The 6,125-nt window shown below is 38.8% G+C and overlaps 1 pseudogene; it reads left to right on the plus strand.

Annotated features, from left to right (window-relative positions):
* The first annotated feature begins 452 nt into the window (after nucleotides 1–452).
* Nucleotides 453–573, plus strand: LOC129875313 (5S ribosomal RNA; annotated as a pseudogene).
* The last annotated feature ends 5,552 nt before the right edge of the window (nucleotides 574–6,125 follow it).

Below are 6,125 nucleotides of genomic sequence, written 5' to 3' on the forward strand. Positions count from 1 at the left end.
ATATGATACGTATATATGTATCTTTATACGTATTTCCCCTGTGAGGCATTATTGGCATTTTCTGCGTGCAGGTGTTGAGATAGTAAGAAATACAAAGGAAACTCTGCTTAAATTTTCCTTGAAGTAAAAGGAAAATGATTTAGGAAAGACTGGTAGTTCTGAATAGAACGATATATTAAGGATAAGACTAACTAAGAAGGGTAAGTAACCCACAGTAAGAATCGTGAAAAAGGTTAAGAAGTGTTATACTATGGGGTAGAATGCGAACAGGATATGATGTGAATATAATGAGGATAGTTATGAAAATAAGTAAAGCCTTGTGAGGAAGTGGCTAAAGATAGGATGTGGTCCGTGTAATAAGAATATAAGGGTAACTTGGGCGGTGCAGCTTGGCCTACTGGATCAGCTGCTAGGTGATCATCTTCTTCGGTAGATATGCGCTCCACGGGGCAGGGTGCGATCATACCAACACTAACGTACCGGATCCCATCAGAACTCCGAAGTTAAGCGTGCTTGGGAAAAAGTAATATTAGGATGGGTGACCCTCTGGGAAGCCCTGTGTGGCTGTGATATGAGATGATATGCATGTATATATACATTGGCCGTGCATAGCATTGTTGATATAAAGAAGTATTGTGGATACGTAACTCCACCGTGAAAGATGATAAGACCCTTTGAGATAGGGGATACAACTTTGCAAAACAACTAGTGCATTGTGAATTCATTAAAGGGACAAGTGGTACCTACTGGGATAAGGCTAGGACTATCAAAAAGCTTGGGACACCGAGCGTCGGAATTTAAGTACTGCCTATTTGAGAATTGGAAACGACTATAAGCCCTAGCTAGTTATTGATCCAAATAAAGGGAAAGTGGCTTCGAATAAATTGCTACGTGACTCGAGTACCCATAATTAGACTGGATTAACACCTTATGATTGTGTTAAGTTGTCATACCTAGGAAACCAAATGTATGGTAGATATAAAGAAAGGCATAGATATGGTGCAGTATACCGAATGTGTTGGAAAAGAATCATACGTATTGGAAAATTAGAAATAAAGGCGTAAGGTAAAACACAACAGATAGTGACATGGGTACACCCTAAAGGGGGGAAGTGGCTTCAAGTAAGATCCCATACTGGCATGAGTTAATAAGATCTAAAGTCCAGCAATAAACGGATAAAAGCCATGATACCGAAGACAGTGCGGAGAATTAATAGTAAGGACTTGAATAGTATGACATCAAAGAATAGGTGCATACAAAGGGGATGAATACAACAAGACAATTACGATGAGAACTTAAACATACTGTAAGGAATAGCTAGGCTATACTCGAGTGAGGGTAAGGTGTTGGTAACAAAGTTACTGACTACTAGTATTGTGGTGTACAAGCATCAAAACAAGGAAAGGGCGAGAGATCTCTCCTATACTGGACTATGAGGAACTCAAGGGTAAGTAGAGGAAGGAAGTAAGAAATGATGCAGGTTTACGTATAGACTAGTATGGTGATGCTAAAGCATCTTTCGGGCTACTTTAACCTCCTACACATGTTCATGTAAAGGGTGCAATATGATGTGTGGTAAAGGAACTGGAAAGAAGAAATGGAAAAGAAATATCACTTGTTTCTTATGCCTACAGGTAATCTACCTTCTTAAATAGACCATATGAGTTAATACAAGGCCTATGAACGGCAGCCAGTACAGAAGAATCCTGAAGCACTCGTAAGACCTTATGAGGCTAGTTAACATTCAGGGACAAATGTTCTAAAGGAGGGAAGGATGTTACATCCCGTACTTTGGTACCTTAGAATGCTTCTTAAGCTTCTCAAGTTTCTGGGAAGGCTCTTAAGTTTCTTAAAAGTCGTTATGTGAGTCGGATAGTTAATAATGCTATCAGATAACTCCAAGGAAAGGAGAACGAAATGCTTCATAATAAGGAAGATTGGAAATCGGGTTATAAAAATTCGAAAGGAGTTGGAGGCCGAGAAGTGAGTCGTAGGACTCGATTGACTCGCGTAAGCTACCAACTTGGAGGTCTTACGTACTTAAGCTACTCGAGTGCGTGTTGAGACTAAGTAGCAAGGAATACATAGGCTCTTAAAGTGCGATGAAATTACGAACCCACGGAAGATAAATAAGGGAGTGACGCACCTACTTGAAGCAAGTAGGTGACTCACCTACTTGACACATGGAAGCACGTGATAGGTACACATGGAAGCTCATGAAAGTGACATGTGGAAGCAGGTGACACACCATGGGGTGGAACCCACCTGCCACATGGCAACCATGGATTGGTTGCATAATTGAGATGGCTACCTAAGGGTGTGACACATGTCACCCTTAGGGGATGACATGTGTCACACTCCAAAAAGATATATATCTATGTATGGATGACTATTAAGTCATTTTTAGCCAAAAACTTGAACAAACATAGAGAGAAAAACGTGGAGAAGAAAGCAAAGGAAGCCATGGTTTGGAGAAACACTAAGTTGGTAATACGTGTATAACTCCTTGTGTAAGGCTTATTTTTGAGTGATTAAAGATGTTTTGGAATGCTATTTCATAGGGATACAACTTTCATTTAGCCTCTAAAACCCAGTTTTGCTTTTCTCTACTCAAAAAAGGGTGATGAAGTATGGGGGAGGTGCTGCCCAGATTGTGTTTTGGAAATCCTACACGGACAGCTATGAGTATTTTGGTCATATATTTTCGTAAAAAATTGTTGTAGGGGTAATTCAAAATTGTTTGGGACCTTGATATACATGTATATAACTTTCATTAAGGCCACAAATCCTATTTCCCTCAATTACCCCTCCGAATTTAAGCGACAATATAAGACAGTGGGCTGTCCAGATTTCACGTTTTTATAGTTTTGGCGAGTTTGACAAGTTTAACGTAAGGTAAGGCCTTTCCTTTTAAATTGGAGTTTATGGTGTTGTTATATAGGGTATTATACATTGTTTAAGTGGATGGAAATTGAAAATATGATAAATATGCTTGACGTCCGAAATAAACTAAATTGGAATAGCTATAGTTGAATTGTAGTCGAAATGAGGCGTTGTGCATCTGGGGGCTGTTACAGGTGTGTGATGGTGTGTTATAGGTCTTAAATACATTTTAAAATAGGTGTGGATCTGCTGGTTTCAGCCACACGACCCTCCGTTCCGCACGATTAAAGGTTTTACAAAATAAAGGCTAAAGACCCTATTTTGATATCATAATGTTAAGTAAGTTGTTTGGAGCCTATGTTGTGTAATGTTGCTATGTTTTATGTGTATATGAGTTGCAGGTTATTTTTGTTGGTTGGATGTAGGTATTAGGGACCTAATTGGAAATTTGGATAAGGCACATTATAGGGGAGGTGCTGCCCAATTTTCGACGACGCCTTAGCGAATAATAGAACTAGTTGGGGAAACGACTAAGGAAATAGATTCCATTAATACTAAGATGTAACCTAGGGTGCTGGAAAGTAAAATGGGTTGATATTCATACTACTTTCATGTTGAATAGGTTCAAAGAATGGCGAGGCAAGCAGGATAAGGAATAATTCAGACAAGGTATGTGAAGCTTTCTTTTGGCATATTTTTGGAATAAGTATGAAGAGCCTACTCTTTCTCTTCTTTTGGCATGTCTTCAACTTAAGTAATGAATGGTGTGATCTTGAGGGTAAATCTACTCATAGATGCCAAGCGTAATTCATGATCCTTATTTACTTCTTGATGAAAGCACTGCTACAGTAATTGAACTAAGGCTTCTCAAGCTTCTTTACGTTAGGAAGTGATGGGTATGTAAATCTATCCTTCCTTTCTCTTGAGACGTATTTGGCATGGGAATAAGGTTATGATGCCATGGTTGTTTACCAAGCCCCATGATGGGCCAAGTATGAAATGTGACTATGATGACCATATAAAGGAAAGTACAGACTATGTAGAGTTCATTCTCTTTCTCCTTTTGGCATACCTTAGCTATAAGTTAAACATGATACGATCTCTGAGGTAATGATCTAGCTTGCATATGGCTACTTACTACTCTGTTTGTGCATATGGTTTACATATCTTTGCCGAGTCTCACAGAGGGTCGGGTACGACCGAAGTCCCAAAAAGGGCTTGGTACGATACAAGATGATGTAAATATTCACCGAGTCCCAAAATAGGTATGACCGAGCCCCACCAAGGGCCGGGGATGCTATGTAAATGCAATGATAAGATGACATGATTATAGACCGAGTCTCATTAAAGGGCCGGTTATGGTATATTTATGCATATGATGACATAAAGATAAATTTGTAACACCGAGTCCCATAACGGGCCAGGTGTGGAATATCATACTGAGTTACATGAACTCATTTTAGAAGGTACAGGTAATGTGATTTATTAATTGTTGTACTTATTCTCTGGATCCCCGTGTGAACTATACTTTCCTTGTGGTATTTTATGCTTTACATACTCAGTACACATATCGTACTGACCCCCTCTTCTTGGGGGGCTGCATTCATGCCCGCAGGTACAGACGCGCGCTTTGAGGATCCGCCAGCCTAGGGTTCCACCTAGCAAGTTCGGGAAAAGCTCCATTGTGTCGGAGCCTAGCTTTTGGGTACTAAACCTCTGCTGTATGTTTTCGTTTATTCAGGGGTACGGCGGGGGCCTTGTCCCGCCATATGTTGTCACTAATACTCTTAGAGGTCTGTACATACGTGTGTGGGGTGTGTATATATATGTGTGTTCAATTGTGTCTGTATGACTTATATTTAGGGGCGACCTTTGTCAAAGCAGCCTTGTCAGCTCGCATGTGTGTTTATAATAGGACGACCCCACAAGCTACGATAGCCTCGCCGGCTTATATGTTATGTTACCTATTGAGACATTGTGACTCAAACAGGCGACAGGCTTACTTGTAGTTACCAGGAGTATATGTAGGTGTCCAGCTCAGACACTCAATCGCTGCTCATGGGGTTGGGTCGTGACAGAACCTCTGACGGGATTTTTTCTCAACTCGAGTGATATATGCTTTTGACTTACTACTTTTATTGATTTGCCTCCCTAGTGTTACATGTATAAATATACCGGTGATATTTTAATTATGGCAATCCTATTGAGAAGCTCGAGGCGTGAATTTTGGGTGACCCATTGATACATAATTAGGGTTATAATTATTATTATTATTATTATTATTATTATTATTATTATTATTATTATTATTATTATTCAAAAACTCGATGTGTGAATTTTGGGTGGCCTATTGATAAATATCTCGGGTATTGTTATTATTATAATTGAGAAACTCGAGGTGTGAATTTTGAGTGGCCTGTTGATACATATCTCGGGTTATTATTATTACTACTATTATTGAGAAGCTCGAGGTGTGAATTTTGGGTGGCCCATGATACATATTCGGGTTACTATTACTATACTTATTATTGGGAAGCTTGAGGCGTGAATTTCGGGCGCTTTATGATATTTTTGAGGATATTGAGCCTTAGCTATGAGTTTACATAGTGTATTCTTTTGGTATTTTTAGCAGATGGGATTATTAATGTGCTTACTTGATTGGTCGGACTTGATTGACTGTTGTATATTATTTCCGTTCCCTTTTCCTGGTATTTGTAGTTTGTATTCTTTTCTTATTATTATTAGTATCATTGTGTTGCTTGTTATATATTTTATTCTTTCTGATCTCAATCGCCTATGATGCCTATTGGGTACCCCATATTTTGGTACTCATACAACACTTCTGCATCTTTTTGATGCAGCTCCCAGTTTGATCCACCCTCAGTGCATGTCTGATCATCCATAGCGGTGCCAGTTCTGAATTATGATAAGCTCCTGGCGTTTAGAGACCTGCTACATTCCCTTTTTTGCTTTGAGTTGTATTTTGTATTTTGGATAGTTAAATCTATTTTTATATTTATGCTTTTTGTCAACTTTTGTAATTAGTAGCTCCTGTATAGGTGACACCAGGTCCAGGACTAGTCTAGTGTCACTTCGTCATTTCTTTTGGTTACTATCGAGCCTTTTTTATATTTTGTATCCTATTTACATATCTATACCTTGGCCTGACTTTTATTAGGTTATATATTTTTGCTTCTTCCTTTTTGTATTATTAATTATTTAATTAGATTGAGATTTGTCTT

The sequence above is a fragment of the Solanum dulcamara genome, chromosome 11 (genome assembly GCF_947179165.1).
Source record: "Solanum dulcamara chromosome 11, daSolDulc1.2, whole genome shotgun sequence".
Lineage (NCBI taxonomy): Eukaryota > Viridiplantae > Streptophyta > Magnoliopsida > Solanales > Solanaceae > Solanum > Solanum dulcamara.